The sequence below is a fragment of the Schistocerca piceifrons genome, chromosome 5 (genome assembly GCF_021461385.2).
Source record: "Schistocerca piceifrons isolate TAMUIC-IGC-003096 chromosome 5, iqSchPice1.1, whole genome shotgun sequence".
Classification (NCBI taxonomy): Eukaryota; Metazoa; Arthropoda; class Insecta; order Orthoptera; family Acrididae; genus Schistocerca; species Schistocerca piceifrons.
Genome location: NC_060142.1, coordinates 78310562 through 78338214, shown reverse-complemented (window position 1 = coordinate 78338214; position 27653 = coordinate 78310562). Strand labels below are relative to the sequence as shown.

General features: G+C 37.9%; 1 long non-coding RNA gene across 1 annotated transcript; it reads right to left on the bottom strand.

The window, feature by feature from the left end:
• LOC124799235 lies at positions 1–27653 on the bottom strand. The gene is made up of 3 exons (XR_007016993.1): positions 27429–27653; positions 9904–10334; positions 1–131 (listed from the first exon to the last, which is right to left on the bottom strand). It is a non-coding gene; the product is annotated as an uncharacterized LOC124799235 (long non-coding RNA).

Here is a 27653-nt window from a genome sequence, read left to right as displayed (position 1 = left end):
AGCAAGTCAACAGCTATTCAGGCATATTATGCATACTTCCATGCACTACTTTGATATGGGCTAATCTTCTGGGGAAATTCAGCTGCCAGCATGAAGATCTTTAGGATGCAGAAAAGAGCAATCAGGGCTATCTGCAACCAAAGAAAACTGGAAACATGTAGACCACATTTCATCCAGATGAAAATAATGAGCCTACTGAGGCTTTACATATATGAGTGTATCTTGTTCGCAAATGAGTATCTTTTAAACCAAATTGGACATCTTCAACAAAATAAGCATATACACAGTCACAACACAAGAAACACAAATAATATACACATGTCACAGTGTAGAACAGCACTGTACCAATAAAGTGTATCACAGATAACAGTTCAGCAATATAACAACATACCCAGTTATTTAAAATAGTAGCAACATAAAACTTTTTTTAAACATAATCTTAAGTCACTTCTAGTGGAAAAATGTTTCTACTCTGTAAAAGAATTTTTAAATTGCAAAAAATAGCCTTGTAAACAATGATTATGTAATAATGGTTAAATTCAAATTGTCACTAGTCACTTGTAATCTATGATTGTTATCTGTAATTAATTTTGTCATGCTCTCTCTCTCTCTCTCTCTCTCTCTCTCTCTCTGTGTGTGTGTGTTTGTGTGTGTGTGTGTCCTATATTCAATGTACTGTTTAAGTGTGTGTGTGTGTGTGTGTGTGTGTGTGTGTGTGTGTGTGTGTGTGTGTGTGAGTGTGTGTGTGTGTGTGTGTGTCCTATATTCAATGTACTGTTTAAGTGTGTGTGTGTGTGTGTGTGTGTGTGTGTGTGTGTGTGTGTGTGTGTATGTGTGTCCTATATTCAATGTACTGTTTAAGTATGTAATGAATCAAATGGACCAATAAGTGAATGAATGAATTAATTAATTAATTAAAGTATCAGAATTTCACATTTGCAATGCCTTATCTCGTGCTTACATTAACCTGTGATCTTGCAATGTTAATCAGTTAAATATGTTACCTACACAAATGTATTCCCAAAATTTCATTACTCTACATTAATTATGGTGCAGACTTGTTTTCTGGCCATGCAGTACTGATAACTACATTATTGTCAATTAGATTAGATTAGAATAGATTAGATTAGATTGGATTAGATTTGTACACTCTTCCCAGGTCCATTTCTGTAAAGGCTGTAGTGTAACAAATCACTTGGGCGAAGTAACGTGTTGCACAAGCAAAGTAATCAACTGTGAGTGATGATCACCACCATAGAAGTTTTATGTAAACAATCAGTTTAGTATAGTATGCTGTTTGGAAGCTTGTTTCGTTTCCACGTATGGAATACGAAGGAAGACATATGGAGTGTATCTGCAAGCTGGGATGACGATAGCACTCTTACTATACTTTGTGGTACCTGCTGTTTGAACAGCTTATTCCATGTTATCAGCTCCTGCCTTGGAGAAATGATATGTACCATGGTAGAACAACTGCCATGACAATCGCAATGATGTCATGACAACAGTGGAAGTGTTTTTGGCTGTCATTCTGTTAGTTGTCATTTTATAGAGAATAAACTTCAGTTATTAACAACATAAACTGCATTGAGCACATGTACTGATACTGTTTGCCAATAAGTATTGTAGGAGATATTCGACTTTTGTAACAAATCAGTCAATACATTGATATTAATGAAGAAGTGTTCTACATCATTTATTGGAAAATTAAGATCTCTGAGAGGCCTTTTCAGCTTCCAGCACAGAATAAGTTGCAAAAGGAGACAAATTCTGCATTAACAAAGACATACATGATTACTATAACTTGAATTTCGAACTCAGCGGGTCAGAACCATTAATTAACAGTGACTGTAAATTTGCTCAAGGATATAACACATCACATAACATATCAAATAGCACCTCAAGGCTTGTTGCATTTCTTTAAGGAATGTTTTAAGATGCACTACTGTCACACAAAGCATCAGTATGTTAAACAATGAGATGATGGATAACTGATTCTGTTGACACTTTCCAGAAAGAAGTGTACATCAGTGTCACAGTATGTGCAAGGCTCTTAGACTAAGAAACATATATGGAAGGTAACATCAATGAACAATTATAATTAGTGTATGCTAACAGTGTCCTCCGAACACACAAATGGAAAAGTGGACTGTAGTTCAAGTTCAGCATTACATATGACTTTGTATGTTCTAAGATAGGCAGATGAGTGCAGAGTGATTTACCTACATGGATTGTTTTGAGTCATTTACTCAGACTTTGTGTTATTTCTGCATGGGCATCCACAATGCGAGTTGAGGAATGCAAGAGTGGGAACTTGCCCCCTCCTGAAATCTGGGGTACTTTTTATTTTTTTCAAAATTCTCATTCATGTCCAAAAATAATTGTCTAAACTGCAGCATTAGTAGTACCCAGTGTAATAGAGTAACATTGTGGCTTTAGCAAGTGCTACATAACATACAGATGTATGTTGAAGATATACATTTAAAATATGGGCTGTACAGTAAGACGTTCCATTTTTTAAAGTAGAAGATACAGTAATTTTCTATGGGCAAAATGTTCCTAACAGCAAATTTAATGTATGGTAGCTCAAGCAACTCTTTTATTGGGTTTGAAGACATGGGATCAACACATATAGTTATGATTGCCATTGTTGCATTGATCAAAATGAGGGGCACTGGATCAATGTCCATGAATGTCACTGTAGAATGCCAAAGTTGGGCAAGGCCCAACAGGAATTGTATAAGTCACCCCAGGACCTGAGGATATGCCAGGGAGGGGAAAGCTGGTGGGTAGTCACCAAGGTGGTGGAGGTGAAGATGAATTTAATAGCACTGCAGAAATCTGTGGTTTGAGGCCACAGTATACCTAATGGGCACATTGTGGAAGGAGACAGCCCCTTGAATCCAGGTCAGGTGGTATCCTAATTCATTGGCCCCCACTAGATGTGCCCACTCAGAAGGGAGAGGCCTCAGTGTCAACATGCACTGGCAGTGGGCGCAACACACTTGAGTGGGTGCAATGAGGGCAGCCATGAAGCCACTCTGCCGGGCAGTGGCTTTCAGCCAGATGGCTCTGTAAGTTGCTAGAAAGCCACAGACGATTTTAGCTGGACTGCTACACCTCATTTCATATGGGATGTTAGGTGGACTGTTGCACATCATTTCCTTATGAGTCATGGCCATGACATAAGCTTCTGTTTGTTTGAGTCCATGAACTGCAATAGTATCCCAAATATGTCAAGGATGGTTGCATGAAGAAACACTGAGCTTGTTGCATTTTTATTTCTTTAGCTGTCAGCCTCTGGAACAGGAGATTGAAAAAATTTTGTTGTGGAAGTGGTCATCTAGAGTTTCACCTGTAATAAAAATCTCGCCATGATATGCAGCAAGCTTGGAATAGCTAGTAGTAATTGATCCATATAACACTGGAAATGGCAGGGGCATAAGAGTTTTTGAAAGGTAACCAATTATAATGGCAAAAGCCAGATGACATATTGAGCATTAGGTAGGTTTGTGTTGCTGTGTCCAAAGGAATTTGAAAATATGTACCTGCAATGTCAGTTTTACTGAATAAGATACTGTGACCAAATTTTGCAAAGAGTTCATCCAGGGTCAGTAGGGGATAAGTTTCCACTTTGGTTTGTGCATTTATATTTACTTTAAAAGCACCACAGATTCACAAATTGCTGTTGGGTTTGTGAACTGGCATGGCATATCGGCTGTAGGAAATAGTTGTTAACACATCTTCTTGAATGAGTTTGTCCTGTTCTGTTCTGAGAGCATCCTGTAGAGCCAGGGCCATTAGATGAGCTTTGGAAACTGTTGCTGTCAGAATGGTGTGAACTTCAAAATCAGTTTCCTTCCACAAAGCAAGTGAAAATGTTTCAATACATCTATCACAGAAAGTCTTTATGTTGGTCCTAGGCCCTTTGGATTGCATAACATGTACTGTTTCATGAACCGTAAAACAAAAAGCATGGAAGGAGTCAACCCCAAAAATGTTATACACTTTTGGGTCACCTATCACAGGGAAATCTACTGTATGAGTCACTTGGTTTTATGTGAGTACAAGTTTTCCTAGCAAGGCCAGAAATTTAGTCTTGACTACCTGCAAGAGAGGCAAACCTAAACTCACACACATACACTCCTGGAAATTGAAATAAGAACACCGTGAATTCATTGTCCCAGGAAGGGGAAACTTTATTGACACATTCCTGGGGTCAGATACATCACATGATCACACTGACAGAGCCACAGGCACATAGACACAGGCAACAGAGCATGCACAATGTCGGCACTAGTACAGTGTATAGCCACCTTTCGCAGCAATGCAGGCTGCTATTCTCCCATGGAGACGATCATAGAGATGCTGGATGTAGTCCTGTGGAACGGCTTGCCATGCCATTTCCACCTGGCGCCTCAGTTGGACCAGCGTTCGTGCTGGACGTGCAGACCGCTGAGACGACGCTTCATCCAGTCCCAAACATGCTCAATGGGGGACAGATCCGGAGATCTTGCTGGCCAGGGTAGTTGACTTACACCTTCTAGAGCACGTTGGGTGGCACGGGATACATGCGGACGTGCATTGTCCTGTTGGAACAGCAAGTTCCCTTGCCGGTCTAGGAGTGGTAGAACGATGGGTTCGATGACGGTTTGGATGTACCGTGCACTATTCAGTGTCCCCTCGACGATCACCAGTGGTGTACGGCCAGTGTAGGAGATCGCTCCCCACACCATGATGCCGGGTGTTGGCCCTGTGTGCCTCGGTCGCATGCAGTCCTGATTGTGGCGCTCACCTGCACGGCGCCAAACACGCATACGACCATCATTGGCACCAAGGCAGAAGCGACTCTCATCGCTGAAGACGACACGTCTCCATTCGTCCCTCCATTCACGCCTGTCGCGACACCACTGGAGGCGGGCTGCACGATGTTGGGGCATGAGCGGAAGACGGCCTAACGGTGTGCGGGACCGTAGCCCAGCTTCATGGAGACGGTTGCGAATGGTCCTCGCCGATACCCCAGGAGCAACAGTGCCCCTAATTTGCTGGGAAGTGGCGGTGTGGTCCCCTACGGCACTGCGTAGGATCCTACGGTCTTGGCGTGCATCCGTGCATCGCTGCGGTCCGGTCCCAGGTCGACGGGCACGTGCACCTTCCGCCGACCACTGGCGACAACATCGATGCACTGTGGAGACCTCACGCCCCACGTGTTGAGCAATTCGGCGGTACGTCCACCCGGCCTCCCGCATGCCCACTATACGCCCTCGCTCAAAGTCCGTCAACTGCACATACGGTTCACGTCCACGCTGTCGCAGCATGCTACCAGTGTAAAAGACTGCGATGGAGCTCCGTATGCCACGGCAAACTGGCTGACACTGACGGCGGCGGTGCACAAATGCTGCGCAGCTAGCGCCATTCGACGGCCAACACCGTGGTTCCTGGTGTGTCCGCTGTGCCGTGCGTGTGATCATTGCTTGTACAGCCCTCTCGCAGTGTCCGGAGCAAGTATGGTGGGTCTGACACACCGGTGTCAATGTGTTCTTTTTTCCATTTCCAGGATTGTATGTTGGTTTACCAAGGCCACAGAAGCACAACTGTCAAGGAACAACTTCGATGGATATTTGACTATGAATGCATATATGTACATTTGATACATTGCATTCTGAGAAGCACACACTTCTGTAAATTTATCACTCACTTGGTACACTTCCACAGATTGGGACATATTTGCACTGGAGCTACCACAACAATCCTCTTACATGTGTCCCCTTTTGCTATATCTGTGACACGTTGTTGTGCCAAAGGGGACACATTCTGCATGCATGGCAAAAGATGTTTACAGTCAGTTCATGGCTATGCCACTGATATGTTTCAATGCTTCTCTATATTGATTGCAAAGTCGCCTGGGCAGTGGAACAGGTGAAGTCCACATCAGAGGTAGTACAACATCTCACATGGCCAGTGCCAGAAAGCTGACTGCTGTGATGTCTTCTTCCACCATAAACAAACTGTGTGCTGTTTGGGCACTTTCATAGGCTTTTGTTATTGGCATTATTCCAACAGAGAAAGATCTGATTCCATGAATGTTTGCTAACTCACTTTAGGTTGGGGATAAGACACACAATACCATCCCGGCTTAGAGAGTCAGTATAGTTCTGCCTACACCAACATTTAAAATTGCAATTTCTATTTAACCCACATATGTCTGAAACCCACTCTGCATAAAACTGATTGAGGTCCTTGTCAGTTTTCCACCACTAAGATTCTAACCTGGCTGTCGTAACATGTTTCGTGATCGAAAATTACTCTTGCAATAAAGAAAATATTCTAGACAAATCAAGTTCTGTTGAATTCATGAACAGCTCTAGTTTCCATATTAGATGATCAGCTCATGATATCCTGATGAGAACAGGGCCATTTGTCTTTCTGTGCCAGAAATATGGCAAACCATAAAATATAACTGCAGTCATCAATGGTAAGTTGCAAGGTTACTAACCTGGTAGTGTCATTGCAAGTCCTCAGTGGCACAGAAGAACTGAAGTTTCATATTTTGAAATTGTTTTAGCAACCTACAAATAGTTTTCTAAAAGTTCATTACAGATAACTTTTCCTTCTTCATATTTTCACACATCACTGACTAATCAAGGAAGTCCATACAAACTGAATTACATAGTTCTGCACTGCAATGTGAATCAGTTGATAGTTAGGTGCAGACCTTGTCACTGATACACTGATGACTGTTTTCTGGTTACTTGTACTTATAGAGATATTAGCTGAGCAATAGTTAGTTGTGGAATGTTGTGGGAAGTGTGATTGGACTGAATGTAGCTCGCAGACTTACTTATACAGACAGTAATTACATGAACTGACATTGAGATGTTAACTTTGTGGTAACTAAAACCCAACTTTTTACACTAAGAGTGGATGCTAACACTAGATGTTAAGTGATCTAATTCTAGCCATTGACTGCGACCCACTAGCTGGGGGTAGGTGAATAATTAATGAACTCAATAATTGCATTTTACTTTATAATAATACAGGGTCCAAATTTAGTAGTGGCATCAACTTATTTAACCCAACAATTATTTTGTTCGTCTCTATGCTAGATATTCATAAAAGTATTAAAGTTTCAAGGTACTTTTTGACTGATACACTGTACACCTATGCAGTGGATTACTGTGTTTCATGTAGAATCCTCGTGTTTGTTCAATTTCTTAATTAGTGCTTTATTTGAATAACCAAAGTCACTGTCTGATTAAGGCAAATTAGGTCAACAAAATCATAACATCAAATTTGGGAATTAAGTAAGCTTAAGGGCTCAAATAACAACAGAATTTTTGAGTGGGTCAACACTTTAGTTATGAATAATTTCTGAAATGATGATTTTTAAGTGAAAGTAAACTGATTACTGGAAAGAGTGAAATTAGGGCTATCCAAGGGGCTAGGTCTTTTGTGAATAAACATTTATTAGCTCCCAACATTTTCATGCTCATGTGGCATGGGAACTATACCATTTACAAATTTCTCTTGAAGGAAAATTTTTTATGAAAGACTAACTAAGCCAATGCGATTAGCAGCACTCAATCAATCTGACTATGAATTTTAGCAAAGTATAGCTTAGATAGGAAATTTGACATTTTCAGTAACAAGGTATATCTGTTACCAGTCTAATAATTAAAAGAAAAAATTTAATTATCTGAAGGAGTAGAACAGTAGTCCTGGATGCTCCTTGGAAAATGGAAAATGTATTCCAAAGCAATTCTATTTTAAAGTACTACCAGTAAGAGCTAGAGTCTGAAAGACAAAACTATAACCCAACTCAATATGTCGACTGGTGCACACTTCACTATCTCAGGTCAGACCTGTGCCAGCCTATATGCAGGAATTTGGAATGGTCTCAAAATGGAGTGATTTTATGTATATAGACTGAAGCAGTAAGTGAAAATCTGTACCAAGACTGGGATTTGAACCCAGGTTCCTACTTATTAGCCAGGTCCATTAGCCACTAAGCCACCATGGCACAGCAGTTCATACAACTGCATAGATTACCCTGGCATGCCTCCCTCTTCAATCCAAATTCTCACTGCCGCCCAGTCTACTTTAAATCCCCCCTTACACACAAACAGAATTGTCGAGGCTCTCCATGTTCTGTAATAGCACCTCAGCATCTTATGTAAATGTGGAATCCAACCTGAAACTCAGGTGCAGGTACTTATACAAATGAAACAATACAATTTCAGAGACTTTACTGGTCTCATACAGATATGATTTTTTTACATATAGACTGAAGCAATGAGTGAAAATCTTTACCAACTCCGGGAATCAAACCCAGATCTTCTGCTTACTAGGCAGGTGCTAACCACTTGGGGCAGCAGTGAGAATTGGGATCGAGGAGGGAGGTGTGACAGGGTAATCTGTGCAGTTGTGTGAACTTCTCTACAAAGATGGCTTAGTGGCTAATGCACCTGCCTGGTAATCAGGAGACCCAAATTCGGTTCCCAGCCTTAGTACATATTTTGTCATCTCATCATACAGTACTGCTGATGACAAGCACTGACTGGGTAGTGATGCCATGGCAGCTGACAATAAGGTTGCATCAACTAAAAAGTTGCCACAGTGATATTTTATGGCACCACTGCAGTGCTGAAACCCACCACCTCCCAGCACATAACAACTCTTTCATCCATTTACTGATCACACATATGTAGCTCACAGTAGAACATAGGACCTTCAAAGACTGCAACTAATGTTGTAGGTCAACAATATAATGTCAAGTAGATACACAGAGTTCTGGGAGTGAATACAAGAATAGGAGACAGGCAGGGCATAAAAAGCATTTAATAGGATGATTGCTTTATGTGAAGGGTGTCGGCAACTGGTCAGTAAAATACTTTTGCTGTGTTGCTACCAAGCCCAACATTTACATCCAGTATGTGTTTGTCTCCATCATGGGCAAGATACATTCTCTGCACACTGTGGTAGACTGAGAGTGTGGAGAAGCAAAATCATCCTAACTGAGAGCAAATGACAAAATACTTCATTGAGCAAAAGTGTTATATTTGACTTGGTCACTAAAACAAATCAATGTGGGTGGCCAAACACCAGAAAAACCTGCTACATTAAAATACAATTCTATGAGACTGGGTTATTTTCCATGAGCCAAGATGGAGAAGTGCAATATCAGAGAGGTCATTTAAATATTAAAACACTCAAAAAATATGAACAGAGAAGCTGACCATGTGCTTTTTCCAACCTGGCTGCCAATCATCTGAGTCCAACAGATGACACTGACAATTTGAGATGTGAATGTTACTGGTGAGAAGCTGCTGCTGCACTTCTCATGTCCTGCATGAGGAAAACAGTACTCACAGTAATCTACAAACCATTCACTGATGACTTTCAATCAGTGCACACAATGAATGAGGCAAAAGGTGGCATCAGATCCCCACACTTTACAACAAAGGAAAGCTCCACAAATAACGACATGTCTCTTGTCCAGCACTTGTATTAATTTAGTGAAAAAGGTTTTGACATCACCATTAGGTGGCCTTTATAGGCACAGAATAAACAGTTTTTTAAATGTATTTTTTTTCTTTTTAACTCTATTACTGAGAGATCAAAATGTTTTGCTTCACTTAAGGAAATCATCATTTCTATCTATGAATTGGAGTCCTCTTTTTACATAAATACAGAAGCCTTCACCCCTCTTTAATGTTCTGCTATGGTGCCAGTAATTGATGAAAAGATAAAACTGTATTCACTTTCAGTTCCTTTACACCAGTGTTCAGTAATGCCAACAACCAAGCTGCGTATGGCTTCCAGTTCAATTTCTAATCATTGCACTTTGTTTCTTATTAATGGAACATTCTGGTGAAATACTGTTAAATAATTAATGCTACTTACCTTTGGCACTTCTTCTCCCTCCATTCTGTAAAAACAATCCTTTAGATGTCCTCCTTTTACTCACACTGCAACATGCTAGTTGTTCTACAGTTGCTGCTACTGCAGCTGTTGATTCTTGCCTTGCATATGGTAATCATGCTCCTCCCATCACCATTCTTCTCCTTTTGTCGATTTCACTGCATCTGAGATCTTCTGTTGCTAGTGATTTGACAGTCCTTTCTGTTTCTGCCATTGTTGTAGCTGTTGATTCTGACACTGAGTCCTCTTTTGCCAATGTTATTAAAGCTGCTTCATTTGAAAATGGTTTTGTGACATTTACATGTATGAGGGCAGGCTTGTCTTTGATAGTCAGCTGCTGGTTACATTCTTGAGTGGAGCCTCTTCTGTCTGAGTGTTCTGTTGTCTCCAGAGGAACTGCATCATATATTTCACTGTTTATGTAAATAGTTTTCATTAATTCATAATACGAATGTTTGATAATGTATGTAACACATCTTGCGTTGTTTTTTAAAGCTTTTATTATTATACTCATCCTAAAGTATATTTTCTGCTTAATGTATGATATCAATAATAAAAATTAATTTAAGCTTAACTGTGGTTTACAGGGTCACAATAAAGAACAAAAATAATTTCCATGTATATTCTGTTTGCCTTTTTGTCTAGGATGAAGAGTGGGGTTATATACTCTGGTGCTAAGATATTCAGCGCATCCCCATCTGATATAAAGCAAGAAAGTAGAATCTCAATTAATTCAAAAGACAATTAGAAACATACCTCATTTACCACAAAATATATGAATAATTATCTAGACTCAAGAACTGATAAATTCTGTTAGCTGGTTGACAAGAAATAATGTTTACTGAAATATTGTGTGGCAAATAATATTCGTAACACATCGTAAAAGGGAATCTTTATTTGTAGAAAAGTCTTGAAAATTACCATTGTAACGAAGTAAATGTTAAGCTACCAACTGGAGATAAACAGAAGCTATTTTTGTATAACTAAAGTAATAGCAGTTATTGTACAAAGTAGTAGCACTATTTCCAGTTTAGTGGGTTATGTTCAACTGGCATAAACATGAATATTATCAAGGTATGTAGTAATATTACATTGTTAGTGCAGTGTGAAGGATAAGTTTCCATCATTTACGTGGATTTATTTGTTTTTCTCAACAAATATCTTGACTCTTTTCACGTCCTTTTATAGGATCTATCACAGATGATGAATGAAAGGAAGAAATTAATTCTCAGTTTACAGTGCAATCATTGTGGTACAGTTCCAATGAAATTTGTAGTTAAAAACTTAGGAAAGAATTGACAATGCCAGCAGGCCATGGAAACTGCATGCTGCTGATTGATCATCATTACATCTTCCCACTAAAAATCTTTTGACAGCATTATACAAACATGTAACTATTCCATCACTGATCCACCTATTTATGTTGACTTCCAAAACTAGAACAGATACTTTCCCTTGAAGTAGCTCCTGAAAAACATGCATCAATTGGCCAAACAAAAGTCACAATTAGGTAAACCAAGTAGTAAGATGCATGCATATATACATGACAATGATTGAGAATCCATCTTCAGGAGCAATGGTATCAACCATACAACAGAATAGAACTTCAAATTCAAGTTCTGCACACAGATATGTGTAAATATACATCTGAACAAATTAAAACAATATTATCAAGTGTCAGTTATGTCAATAGCAGGATAATTTGTTTTATGTATTAGCAAAATAAGATAGTGAAATGTGTATGTATTGTTGTGCGTGTCTTCACTTCTGTTTCGCTCTGAGCCATCATCCAGGATCTTCATGTGAGTAGCAGGTACAAAATAAAAACGGGAAATCCAAATGACAATACACAGTGGTAAGCACTTAGCAGTTATTCAGATGCCAACTCAATCTACTTTGTGTGTGATAACTTCTAAAATTGAATGACATAATGTCAATCTCAGACAAGTAAATTTATACAGTGAGGAAGAGTCTATGGCACATGAATAAAGGCAGCCATTAGATACTTTATTGGACAGCTGTGTCAGGATGAAAGTAATTTTGGAGTAGAAGTAATCACCCTCTCAATGATACAGGTGTTAGTCCTCAACAGGCATGGAAAAAGACACAAAACTTTCTACCTTTGAAACGAATCCTTTTTTGAGCTAGATTACAGACACACACACACACACACACACACACACACACACACACACACACAACACACAGAGCTGTGTGCAACTCGAATACACCACGCGGAATGTAGTTCTGAAAACTGACTGTGATGAGCAGATGTGTCGGGAGGTGGGCAGTGGGATGGAGTGTTGGCGAGTGATAGAAGATGGCATGGAGGGAGACAGCAGGTATATACCTGCTGTTTCGCTCTAAGCCATCATCCACTTTTCTCAACCCTCCCTCCCACACCCTGTCTCTCTGCGAGCTATCATCCACCCTTACCCAACCCTCTCTCCCACCATCTTTCTTCCCTCTCCCACTCCATCTGAGACAATCACTCACCCCATTCCTCTCTCTCTCTCTCTCTCTCTCTCTCTCTCTACATTTACATCCACATCTACATACGTACTCTGCAAGTCACTGTATGGTGTGTGGTGGAGGTTGCCCTATACCACTACTGGTCATTTTCTTTCTTGTTCCACTCACAAATAGAGTGAGGAAAAAACAAAAGTCTATATGCCTCATTACGAGCTCTGATTTCTCCTATCTATCTTTGTGGTCCTTATGCAAAATGTATCATTCTGCAGTCAGCTTCAAATGCCAGTTCTCTACATTTTCTCAATAGTATTCCTCGAAAAAACTTTGCCTTCCCTCCATGGAGTCCCACTTGAGTTCCCAAATTATCTCTGTAACACTTGCATGTTGTTTGAACTTACTGGTAACAAATCTAGCAACCTGACTCTGAATTGCTTCAATGTCTTCCTTTAATCTGACCTGATACAGATCCCGAAACACTTGAGCAGTACTCAAGGACAGGTCACACTAACATCCTATATGTGGTCCCCTTTTATTCTCTGAATAAACCAAAGTTGACCATTTGTCTTCCCTACCACAGCCCTCATATGCTTGTTCCATTTTGTATCACTTCACAAAGCAGATATTTTAACAACCTGACTGAATTAGGCAGGACACTACTAATGCTGCACCTGAACATTACAGTTTGTTTTTCCTCCTCATCTGCATTAACTTATATTTTTCGACATTTAGAGCTATCTGCCATTCATCACATGACCTAGAATTTTTTCTAAGTCATCTTGTGTCCTCCTACAGTCACTCAATTGACACAACTTCCCATACACTCCATCATTATCAGAAAACAACCACAGACTGCTGGCTACTCTGCCCACCAGATCATTTATAGATAATAATAGCAGTCCTACCACACTTCACTTGGGCACTCCTGGTGATATCCTTGTGTCTGATGAACATTCATCATTGAGGAGAACACTGGGTTCAATTTATTAAGACGTTTTTCACCCACTCACATATCTGTGAACCTATTCCATATGCTCATAACTCCATTGACAGTCTGTTATGGGGCAGTCAGATGCTTTCCAGAAATCTAGAAATACAGAATATGCCCGTTGCCTTTCATCCATAGTTCGCAGTATATCCTGTAAGAAAAGAGCAAGCCGAGTTTCACATGAGTGATGCTTTCTCATTCCCAAGAAAAGTTATTGTATTCAGATTGAGAATGTGTTCGAAGATTCTGTGGGAAACAGATGTTAGGGATACTGGTTTGTAATTTTGCAGGTCTGTTCTTGTGCCATTCTTATCTACAGGACCCACCTGCACTTTTCTCCAGTCCCTTGGGACTTCGCATTAAATGGGAGATTTGTGATAAACCCGAGATAAGTAAGGGCCAATGTCATACAGTATTCTCAGTAAAGTCAAATTGGAATTCCATCTGGACTTGGCAACTTTTTACTTTTCAACTCATTCTGTTGTTTCCCTTTGTCAAGAATGCTTATTAAGGGAGGATGTAACAGAAAATGTAAACATTTATCTAAAAAATCATTACAGCCATATTTATTAATGTACAAATCTAAACTTTTGCATGTGTAAAGCAAAAGAGCTGTGTTTTAACAGTAAAATATAATAAAACATGCAGAATTAACATTGTGCCAGAAATTGGAATTTTTAATTTTTTTATTGGCTTTTTTATAAAAAGCCATAACTCAAATTCTAATCATGCAATTAATCTGAAAATTTTATTGTAGTGTCCTGAGAAGATTAGAAGACCACTGAACTACAGTATTCATTTATGGTACAAATTATGTCATTAACAGAGTTTTTAATTTTGCACATCCAAAACTAACTTTTTTTCTACATACAACCATCTGAAAATCAGAATGTAATTGCAGGATCTTGCATTTTTTAGTTTTTTAGTTCCAGGGAGACAGCAACACATTGAGAACAGTTCCTGAAAATTTCATAGCATTAGCACATTTAATTTTTGAGAAAAGACTTCTAATAACGTAAAAAATGTAAAACAGAGGAAATGAAGTTCAAAGATTTTCTTCTCATACTTTACCTCAGTTTTAAAATCCTCCATGCTGATAATCCTCATCCTCCAGGTTTCTCTTCTCTCCTCTCCAAATCTGGCTGGCCTGTATTTTCAGCTAAGACACTGATCTATTAGCTTTCTTGACCCTGCTCCCATCGATGGTGTAAAATGCTTTAGTTGTAAACACACCAGGATTTATATCAACTCTGTTCAGCACTTCATTTCTGCCATCATTTTCATTATTGCAAGATAAAACTGCATCATAGACACCTATTTTGAGAGTACTTGAAGTCCACAGAATGTCCTTTTTGAGCATCTAATCCAAATTAAATTATTGAGGCTTTCATTTGCATTTTGTGTCTTTCTGTAACAACATTTCCTCAATAAATCAGGATTTGCAGCAAACCTGAATGTGGGCTTAATTGCATTCAGAACAGGGTCTGGTAATGAGTGTTTGCATGAATAAGTCTCATTTCTGTTGCTGAAGTTACACTAATTGTCCTTCGGACACAGATTGTGGATAGTTTGTGGAAAAAACTTGCTCACACAGCATGCCTCATTGCCTCTAAATTATGAGTGTTTTCCCTGATAGCTCTCCCACAAAATAACTGAAGATAATCAATTTCTTTTAGAGCAAGCCTGTCTTTTTCTCCTAGTGGTTTTCCATCCTCAAGTTCTTCACCTTTCTTCTCTTTCAGTAAGAAATGATGCCTACCACCAAGACTCTTTTGGATGTGGCCAACACATTCCAACTTCTCTATTGTTGTATTGTACATATTTTTATCTGTTACATCTTTTAATAGAGAAGTATTTAGTATATCTAACATCAAACTGTTCCTCAGATCTGGAGAATATCCTCACAACTGCAGCAGCCTCCATGCCCCTACTTGAGCCAGTATAATTTTTAGAGAATGCTTCTGCATGCTTTTCTTGCCGCAGTTTCTCACTGTCTTCATTGTTGGACATTGTCCTTGTTGCACACTGGTGGCAGTATTTAGACATAATTTCTACATCTAAAATTTACCTGAGTCAATACCAATAACAGATGCAACTCCATACAGAGATGTGTGACCCCTTTTCATCCTACAGACACACACAGGTCAGTAACATTTGTAGGAGATTCTTTGTCATGAATATCTACCACAGGAAAGTTTTCTGGCAAAGATATAGATGTCAGCCAGAGATATAGATGTCAGCCAAAGATATCAAAAGAAAATAGCCTTCACAATGGCAAAAATTCTGCTGAAGCAAGAAGTTTCCCAGTCACAGGATCTATTTCTTTTTGGTTTACTTCCACTAATTCCTCCACTGCCTTCTTCATAGAAACTTTGGCAGCATTGCATACAGCATCAGACATTTCTTTATTGAATTTTTAAGCCTTGCACAAGGCAGAGGCATGATCAGTAAACCACACAATAAATTACTTCCTTCCCTGCCCTGTCCTAGGCATCTCAGAGCATATGCTAACCTAAAATTGCTTTCATAGGTACCAGTGTCAGTTTTTTTGGGGGGCGAAAATGAAAATTCGTAGCCACACAAATTACAAATTAATTTAAGATCACAAGCTATTCCCACTCTTCTTTCTTCAACAACAATCATACAGTGCATATTTTTACAGCTAACACATAAACATGAAAACTATAGCCTGGCAGAGAAGCTCTAAATCAATAAGTCTGAATCCAGTGCAATCCATATCAACATCGTGCATGCACCTGCACAATTCTTCTGTCCCAAGTTTTGATGCTGAAGCTGAGAGCTTATGTTCTTCATTTCGAGCTGCTTCCTCTTTTTTTGTCAGTAAACTAATGTCCATGACACCTCTGTTTCCTAAACACAGTTTTTCTACTACCCATTACCCATAAATTTTGACTTCCACATAAAGGTTTGGGAATTCAACCTACTAATATGTGTTACATTGTCAAAACGTTAATAAACCACATCCAAGAAAGTTTTCTGGCAAAGATATAGATGTCAGCCAGAGATATAGATGTCAGCCAAAGATATCAAAAGAAAATAGCCTTCACAATGACAAAAATTCTGCTGAAGCAAGAAGTTTCCCAGTCACCTCCAGCTAGTATTCCATGATCTGGTTACTTATGCAATGCTGATTATAGACTTTCTTTGAATGGTTGTAGAACTGTCACCATGGAGTTGGGTGGTCAGTAAAAACTTCCAGCAATTAACTTGATTTTACCTAGACCTGTTATACATGACCAGATAACTTTACTGCCACACGCAGCTTCAATCTTGATAGAGAAAAGTTTTCTTGTGAACTGCAATGAACCCTCCCCCCTCCTATCTTATGTCTCTCTCTCTCTCTCTCTCTATCTATCTCTATCTCTCTCTCTCTCTCTCTCTCTCTCTCTCTCTCTCTCTCTCTCTCTCTGTGTGTGTGTGTGTGTGTGTGTGTGTGTGTGTGTGTGTGTGTGTGTGTGCGTGTGTGTAACCTAGCTGAAAAAAATGATTCATCTTAAAGATAGCAAGTTTTCAGTCTTTGAGACCTCCACTGTTCAGTGACTGGTTAGGTATACTCCTAAATTATGTACAGAAACCAGAAGTCCTTATGAGTATTATTTCTTGAGTGTGGATTTTAGGCATAACCATTCAGTCATTTTCTATAGATTATATTATAAAGCAGAATCCTTATGGCTGCTGAATGAGTCACTGAATATTTTAACATGAGGAAGCAGCTGCTAGAAATTAATTTTGAGCAGTCAGTATAAACAGATTCTGGGTAATGACATGTGCCTTTTAAAATAAATGTCTGTACATAGATAAAACAAACATTTCAGCTGCCGCTGCAGTAGCCTCCCTTTGGGGTTATTAATGGAGAAATTGATGCACTGTGTTGATGAGGGTTAACTTTGTCATCAAATATGGAATGGGCATAGGAAATTCATAATCACTGGGCAGTTAACATTGTTTGACGGCCTAGTCCAAGTATGACATTTGTAGATCTTGATAAATACCTTCATATACTCTTACAGATCTTGTAGTCAGACGGTATGGAAACTGTTGAACTGATTGCCTTGCCATAGCAGAAGGAGAGGGAACAATTATTTCATTGGTTTATGAAGTCAGCAACAGAGTCGTGAATATCCTGTACAGTTATGGTATCTCACAACAGATAACAAATGCCACAATCACCCCATTCTCAATTATCAACCATGTTCTAACAGATATCAGCCATAAATATTGTTCAGTAGCTTGGGGTATCAGAATATTTCAGTCAAATTTCAAAACTTAAAATACCTATAAAGAAAAACAAAATTGCTTACCTACAGAAGGATGTTTTCAAAATTAAAAAGGACCAAATTTGCAATGTAGATAACCAGCTAGACATGGCCAGAAGTATATTCACGAACACACACAAATGAAAAGTTTGACAAATTCATGAACATATTCAAATTAAAATTTGAGGAGGCATTTCCTAAGGTAGTACATTCTATTGGGTAATCTAGTAGGAAGAACTGGGTAACAACAGGTGTCAGAAAATTCTCTGAAACTTTCAAATATCTCAGTTCTGTTAAAGAAGATAAGAGTGAGCCAGCCTTCTTACAGATCTTCCTGAGATACAAAAGGGTGTACAGAAAACTGCTGAAGGAAGCAAAAAAATTCAAAATAATAAGACCACACAGTGCTCAAACAATAAAGACATCGCTATTTGGAATACAGTAAAACAAGAAACTGGCAGCACAAAGCCAAAGCAGATGAACATAAAAATAGAAATAAAGAAATAGGTAAGCCTTAGGACCTGGCTAACTTTGTAAACAACTACTTGAGTAATGTAGCAACCAAACTGCAAGAAAAGCTTCCAAAAATAACTATGCACCTTACACAATACTGCTGCTACCCACTGCTGGGGAGGAAGTCAGTAGGATTGCACATATATTTAAGAGTAAAATGTCCACAGGTCTAGCTAGATGAAGTTCCAATGTGTCTATCAAAAGACTGCATTAGCAGCATAAAGATGCGCCTAACAGCCGTTATAAATGAGTCATTCTCATCAGATTGCTTCCATGATTACCTAAAGCTGGCAAAACTCCTTCCCATACATAAAATAGATGATACAGAAAATATAGAAAATTACAGATCCATTCATTACTGTCTCTCTTTTCAAAAATATTAGAGACTATTATGAAAAACAGACTTATGAATTATTTAAATAAATACCAACTTCTGTCAAAGAATAATTTGGTTTCAGGTCTGGAAAGGGAACAGAAGCTGCCATAGCAAAGTTTACAAAAGTAGTTTTAGAAGTCCTAGATAAAGGACAACAAAGTAACACGCATTTTCCTAGACGTCAGTGAAGCATTTGACATAGCTGATCATGAAATACTTTTAGGTAAACTTGCAGCACTAGGAATAATGGGAGTGGTAAATAAATGGTAAGGGTCTTACCTAGCAGACAGAGTGCAGAGGGTAGAGAGATCCTATATTTAAAGTAGCTCTAATTATATAGTAAAACATCTTCCAGACCCAGAGTATTTGAACAGTGGAGTATCTCAAGGCAGGCCAATGCTGTTTCTTATTTACATTAACAACTTCCTACTGTGGGTCACACAAGGAGAAACTGTGTTATTTGCTGATGACAGCAATATAATAATTACAGACTGTACACCAGAAAGGTTAGGAGTAAAACCTGAAAAGATACTTTGGCAGTTTGTAACAGGTTGAATAATAATATAGTAGCTATCAATCCAAGAAAGACTAATAACATGAACTTCTACACAAATAAAAAAACCTAGTACAATAATACTTAAAATACATAATGAAACCAAGTGTGTATCTGGCACAAAATTTGTAGATTTGTATATTGATCAACAATAAAAATGGTACGAACATATCAGAGTACTTGGAAAAAGAAGTAGCACAGCATTCTATGCCTTACAAGTATTAACCACGGTGTGTAATAGCTCTTGCTTAAAAGCAACATACTATGCACACATACATACCGACACCAGTTATGGCATAATATTCTGGGGCGAAAATGCTCAGAATGTGGGAAAATGTGTCAAACTCCAAAAACAAGCCAAGGAATAATGAGCAAGACTCATAAAAGGGCCCACTGTATTGAGCAGTTCAAATAATGTGATAGTCTGACACTTCCAAATGAGTATATATAACAAACTGCAATTTTTATACGGAACAAGGAGCAATGTGCAGCAAACAGTTCCATACACGATCATCAAACCAGATACTGTGACTTCTTGTACTTGGATCGAATGAATACAGCAAAGACCCAAAGCACTATTTTTTATCATGAAGTCAATATTTATAGTAAACTATCAAAAGAGATCAAAACAATAAATGAACTCCATAAATTTAAACCATATATTGAAGAATACTTATGAAAAAACAGTTTTTACTCTGTCAAAGAGCTCATGCAACACAACATAAAATTATTACAGATAAATAAGCAGGTTGCACAATTACAAAGTAGACAAAGAGGATGGAGTATGAAACTCCTTAGCAGATTAAAACTGTGTGCCGGACCGAGACTTGAACTCAGGACCCTTGCCTTTCACGGGCAAGTGCTCTACCAACTGAGCTACCCAAGCACAATTCACGCCCTGTCCTCACAGCCTTATTTCTGCCAGTGCCTCGTCTCCTACCTTCCAAACTTCATATCAGCGCACACTCCGCTGCAGAGTGAACATCTCATTTAGGATGGAGTATGCTTGTAAGCAACACAATACACTGTAGTTTGCAATTTACTCCATGCAGTACAAAACCAAGGTATATTATTGAGGAGTCTTATGATTAATTTCTCTTGTTTGAAGCACGATCTTCTACCTTACACAGCAAAGTGATAAACTGTATATTTGTATTATGAATTTCCTATGTATACCATGTTTTTTCCATTACATTTACCTCTATTATAAATGATGCATATATATGTGTGTGTAATGATGACATCCATACAGAGAAATTTGTGTGCTAATGAATGAATGAACAAATAAAAATAGATAAATAAATAAAAATAAATAAATACTCACTCTGCTGGTATTATCATGGTTATTTAATAAGTAATTCTACACATTTTTCCCTCAAAGGATGATGGTTTTATTCACTGTTTAAATAAACGATGTTGTTCAGCAATCCTCTGACTATAAAAGCCTATTTTTCAATGTGTTCTACTTTCAGTTCTTTGGCATTATGCCACCTTAATGTAAGATACCATATTACTGGCCTGTGTCTTAGAGAAGTTCTTGCTCATCAAGAACTTCCCTATCATCCTGCAGTGCTCCCCACTGAGTGCATCTTTCACTGGACCAATGAGATCAAAGTCAGATTGTGCGAGATCTGGGTTGTAGGTTTGATGAGGAAGAACAGTCCACTGAAATTTTGGTATCACCTCTTGGCTGCACATACTTGTGCGTGGACTTGCATGGAGAAAGAGAAGTGTGTTTGTATTTTTGTGGCCATAGTCAGCCTGTGATCATCTTATCAATTTCCGTAGAGTGTCACTATGGATCTCAGAGTTGATCATTTCATCATGAGGGAGGACATCAAACAGAATAACCCATTCAGTATCCCTGAAGACTCATCCTTGATTTTACTAGCTGAGTGTACTGTTTTGATATTCTTCTTCAAACCAGATGATGTGTGGTGCAATTCGTGGACTCCCATTTTGTTTCAGACTCAAAGTGGTGACTCCATGAAAATGTTTGAAAGAAAATCATCACCCTCATTCATAACAAGCAAGCAGTTTGATGCAGATGTTCCTTGTTTCATCTTTATGCTCTTCACGTAGGCCCTGGGGAAATCAGTGGACACAAATCTTTGAAAATGATAAGTCTGTCATAACCACCAGCAATCAAGTTGAGTACTGGGTTGCGTAACTATTAGTCTTTGATAGCCTGGAAGAAGAGTGTCAGTACATTGCATCATTGCAGGCATCACAGCTGTGTGTGGGCAGCTAGCACATGGAAGATCAGACAGGATTCGTTCTCCTTGCTCTACTGATGACAGATGCTTTGTCCAGCAATTTACTATGCTTTTATAGATTGTCTGGTTTCTATAGACATTTTATAAATGTTTGTCAGTATTTATGCTCATCTGGTTTTCAGTCAATAACTGCACTTCACTTTTAGTGCACTCAGTTGCAGATGCCATTTTGAAGAACTAGTTTAAGTGTTGCCATCTGCTGGGAGTTACTGCAGGAATGTTTAAGAATATCATAAACAAAACTACAATTTTTTTAACTGAAATTGGTGAACCAAAAAAGTCTGTTGCATCACTTATTGAACACCTTTCATAATATTTTATTTACTTTAGGTACACAATTCCAAAAAGTATTAGCTGGATGCATAAGTTTGTAGCTTTTTTGTTTTGTATGTTGATAGTGTAGTTGCTATGGGTTTATTTATCAATTGCCATTCTTTAATTTGTAGCTCTCTGTTGCTACCTGCATCACATATTGTCATTTTGAGAAAGTTGGTGGAGCTGTGTATGCTAGAAAATGAAGTACCAAGGGGAGTAATTAGATCACTTTTGACTTGTTCTTCTGTCTGAGTTCAATAGAGGGCTGACAGCAGCAGGGGAAGCCAGAAACATTTACGCTGTATATGGGGATAATACCACTGGACAGAGCATGGCAACAAAATGGTTTTCTCATTGTAAGGAGGATCATTTTGACATTAGTGAGTCTCTGTGGTCAGGAAGGCCTTTATGGTTTGATGAAGATCATTTAAATGCATTAGTCCACAATGATCCATGTCAGTGTACTTGAGAACTGGCAAATGTGATGAACTGTTATAATTCCACAATTGCGCAATATTTGGAAGCAATGGGGAAGGTTTAAAAAGTGAGTGTGTGAGTACTGCATGCTCTATGTTTATACGACAAAAATCAGTGGGTGGCCATATGTGCATCTCTGCTTGCTTGTCACCAATTAGCTCATGAACAACACTGACCATTCCCTTCCTGTATCATTACTAGTTATGAGAAATGGTGTCTTTATGCCAACGTAAGGAAAAGAAAGAAATGGTTGAACTCAAACAAAGCAGTAATTCCCTGTACAAAGACTTATGTGAATGCACAAAAGATAATAATATGCATCTGGTGGAACAGTGATGGTGTGGTGCGCTGTGGTTTGCTTCCCTGAGGTGTAACCATAACAGCTGACAATTATTGTCAACAACTGTGATGTCTTGCAGACACAGTCCAAGAACAATGACCAGCAATACTGCATGAAGTGATGCTACTCTATGATAATGCCTGCCCACATGCTGTTGGACAGACAAAAAATACTATAAAGGAGTTGGGTTGGGAAGTCATTCCACACCCACCTTGCTCACCTGATTTTACTCCTTCAGACTTTCATCTTTTTCTCTCTTTACCAAACACACTTCAAGGAACTTCCTTTCTGGATGAAAATGTGCTCTGATCATGACTCAATGAGTTCTTCATCTCAAAATCACGATTTCTACAGCTGCAGAATCAAAATGTTACCCAAGTGTTGGCAGACAGTTGCAACTAGTGAAGGAGAATTTATTATTGATGAATATGGTCTCTGTTATGTGTATCTGTTTTAAAGTTGTGGAAAAATGCTATGAACTTATGCAGCAACCCAATAATTCTGCAAGACAACAGAGAGAGAAAAATATGTAAAAGAAGCCGACACTCTTGACGCTATGTCAACACTATTTGAGATGTGTCTAAGGGAAAAACATGCTAAACCATGCTTCTTAATTAGTTTACCTGTATCCCTAAGAGATTAAGACTTATACTGTTTGCAGTGAACTAGTTGTGGGTCTGCTAATCTATCATCTGAGGTAAGGTAAGTTTTGAGTTTGGACCCTTGATTAGTATGTTTCTGTTATCAGCAGAGATTACAGTTTTTTTTAATTGTCTTTTAAATCCATTAAAAGATCATTTATGTAAAGAAGACCCCATATCAATGCTCGTGGGATCCCACACATTATGTTCTATCATTCTGAGGTTAGCTTCATGCCTGTGACACACTCTCTCAATGTGACACTCTGCTTTCTGTTGTGATAGCAAGATTCCAACTATGTAAAAGGGATGTTATTAATGCCATAACACTTCAGTTTTCTGAGTAATTTTTGTTATCTGCCCAATCAAAAGCTTTGGCAAAGGTCGCTGAACATACCAGTAGGATAATTTTTCTTGTTTAGCTTTGCTAGGACTATATTTTTGCAGTTTTGTGTTAGTTTATTTGCAGAGAATCCTTTACAAAAACCAAACTGAGAGGCAGTTAACAAATCAAGAAAAGATAGAATCTGAGTCATAATTCTGTCAAATTCCACTTTCTTAAAAACACTTGGGAAGATGGGAAAGAGTGAAATGGTCTATAACTATAGGTAATTTGCTTATTTCCAGGTTCATATTTGTATGTTATAACAGTATATTTAAGTCTATATGGAAATATGCTCTCAGTCAGTGATTGATTAGATAGATAGATGGAGAGTAGCCCTGTCAAGTCAGCACAAAATTTTGTAATCGTCTTTTGTAAACTATGTTTGTCAGTGGCACATGCAGTAGCTGCAGAAATAAACATATCGGTATGTGACTGTTTATTGTTTGCTGCCACAGTGAGGAAGTAATCTTCAAATTTAATGGAAATTTATTTGAATGTATTATCTTTTTGTCGTAACTCATTTTAATACAGTTACTGTTGTTTTTGTTTGTTTCATGTTTCACAATATTCCAAATTGTTTCTCGTTTATTCTAAGGGTGTTTTATGTCTTGAGCATAGTGCATATGTTTCACTATTTTAATAACACAGCCGAGGATTTTAGAGTAGTGGTGTTAATGATATTCCAGCTCTTGGGCACACTTTCCTCTGCATTATGTACAACTCTCTCTTCTACCATATGTCCTTTTAATCTCAGAAGTTACCTATCCCTTTTCCTTGCTCTGTTCAGTTTTAACTTTGTTGTTTTAGTGGAAAACTAGCCTCAAAGAGCTACAGGAGTATGATTAAGAAATAATTAAATTTTCCACTTACAGTATTTGCTTTATAAATTACATCTCAGAATTCTTCCTATAATTTATCTCTAAACATTGTGATTATTTATGATTTTCTGATTTAATACATTTCTTCTATGATCTGTATCTGATCAGTCATTATATTTCATTTTTTAAATCTGACCATCACGGTTCAGATAAAGAACTGACTATGCATTTTGTAGGTGAATCACAGAACATTGTTGTCTCTAAAAACAGTCAGTGGGGGGCTGTGCTATTATGTCCTTCAGTCCTCATCAGGAATTTTTCTGCGGTAAATAATCCACAGCTCAAAATCAGTAACTCTAGGTGTCCTTCAGTACTGTCTGATAGTAACAACATTAATATCTTTACAGTCAATGACTTTCCAGTTAAGTTTGCATTATATTATTAAAACAGGTTCTAGTTACTTCATGAAACTAGAGATATTTTCTGCTAGTGATATGTAAACTGTTAATACTACAGGCTTTTTATATTGTTTTGTTTTATTTTTTTAAAAATATTACTACATCCAATTTCTTCTTATTAGTTCTACTGCGGTATGATTCAGCTTGTATCCAACAAGATGAATATGTTAACATAAATGATTGTCATGTGGTGTTCAAATAAGCACAACACATCTCCTGACATTCTATTTTCCCTCTATTGACATTCCATTTTCCCTTTCTTTTTCCTGTATGTGCACAGGATGTTAATCTTTCTTATTAATTACATATTTTTATGTTGTGATGGAAAACACTAAATCCATTTTTGTCTGTTGAAGCTGCAAATTTTTTTTCCTGATAACTGTTTCAATTGGAACTGTATTTATTCGGCATGTCTGTCTTTTGGAATAATTGACTGAAAAGAGGTCAAGGGAATATACTGGATGTCACTAAAATAAAGATACTATTGCTTTGGTCAGAATGGATGCTTCTAGTATCAGCCATGCAAGTTTCTTCTTGGCAACAGCATTCAGATGCCTCCCATGTGACTCACGTATGAACAGCACTCCACAATTTTCATCTGTACATTGATTAAGTTTAGTAAAACATCCTGTCCAGGGTTGTCATACTGCTCAATGTGTGACACAATCTTCACATTAGAATGATGATGGTTCACAGCAATTTGAGTAAAGGCTGACAAGGTGCCACATTGCAGATTGTTAAAGAAGGTCCAAGTGTATGGAATAGGTTCTCAGAGATGTGAGTAGCTTGAAGACTTTGTAAATAATAGAGCCCAGTATGTTATGAAAGACAGGATCTGTTCATCGGAGACAAAGGTATTGTCTCAAGTGTCTGGGGGAAGTGTGATAGGACTATTCCTTTTTTCTATATACAGGAACAATCTGAGGGATAGGGTGAGCAGCAATAGGTGACTGTTTGCTGATGACATTGTAGTGTACAGAAAAGTGTCATCTTCATGTTACTGTAGGAGAACACAGGATGACTTGGATAGAATTTTTGTTTTATGTGATGAATGGTAATTTGCTCTAAATGTAGAAAAATTTAACGTAATGTAGATGAATAGGATAAATAATCATCTAATGTATGAATATAGTATTAATGGTGTGCTGCTTGATACAATTGTGTCAATTTAATATCTAAGTGTAACACTGCAAAGCATCATGACATGGAACAAGCATGTAAGGTCAGTTGTAGGGAAGGCAAATGGTCAGTTGGTTTATTGGTAGAATTGTAGGAAAATGTAGTTCATCTATAAATGAGACCACTTACAGAACACTTGTATGATCCACTCTTTAGTACTTTTTAAATGTTTGGGATACCCACTAGGTTCGATTACAGCAAGATAATGATGCAATTCAGAGATATTGTAACACCCTTTTCTAAAAATTATTTTTTGGGTGCCAAATATTGTGTAACAGTTCCAGGCCAAAGAGTCCATATGTTAACATTTACATTATCTGTACAAATAAAAAAAGGGCATATTTTTCAGATGTTTTTAAGGGCAGATAGGAGATGCCTGGCTGTTTGCTTTTGTCTTTTACCGCCCTGATTGTGTCATGTAAGAATCTTTCTCTGTAGCTGTTAATAATTTATAGTATATCAAGCTCATTCCAATCATAATCTGTTTGAATACTTTATTGCAATACCAGCAAACATATTTATATTAACTACCATTACATCTTGGCACTGATTCACCACTGAAGAGACTTTTTTTTTTTTTTTTTTGCTTGTTGTACAACCTGAACCAGCGTCATTCATAGAAGGAGTCCGAGAATTTCAAATAATTACACTGCATGGAGCAATTACCAAATCATGATATGCAAGTTTCATTTCAAAAATTCCATTGGTCAACATCTTTAGTTGTGCTGCTTCCAACACCAATGTGGGACAATGAAATCATGATCATGCATTAATAAATTACTCTTGAATACATCGTGAGAGTGAACAGTGATCAATGTTATTACAAATATTTAGTATCAAAAACAGTCTTGATCACAAATTATTTATCCAGTGACCGGTTTCAACCACAATTGTGGTCATCTTCAGACCAATGAGTAAGACCCTCTTTCTGGTGGTAAATCACTACTTACCACCAGAAGGAGGTTCTTATTCATTGGTCTGAAGATTCAGATTCAGATTCTTTATTGGTCATTCAGCATTATTACATGCAATAGACTTTGTCAGTTCACTTAACCTGTTAATTTTACAATATAAATTTTTACATATTTAAATTGATATTGGGCATTTCTAAAAATTCTTCTAATGAATAGAATGGATTAGTTAACAAGAAGTTATGTACATTTTCTTTAAATAATTTGTCAGGCTTGATTGGTGCATTTTTAGACAAATTGTTATATATTTTAATTGCCATATACTTAGGACTATTGTTAGTTTTAGCTAATCTATTTTGTGGCAACAGCAGAGAAGTACAGGTTCTTGTATAGTAGTCATGCCTTTGATTTGTTACACTTAAATTAGGTAGTTCAGCAAGTACGTAGTTAATGCTGTCAAGAATATATAAATTAATAACTGTTAAAATTTCTATGTTTAATGAACAATGGTTTACAATGTGTTCTATTATCTACCTTAGCCATTACTCTGATTGCTTTCTTCTGGATCACCATAATTTCATTTATTTTTCTGCCGTTTCCCCAGAGTATTAACCCATACCTTAAAACAGATTGAAAAAAAGGCAAAGTACACTGTCCTTATGTACTCAAACGTCACACAACACATCAGTATCTTCAACAAATACATAACTCTTGACAACCTAACCACTATGTGATCAACATGAGAGTTCCATGTTAGAC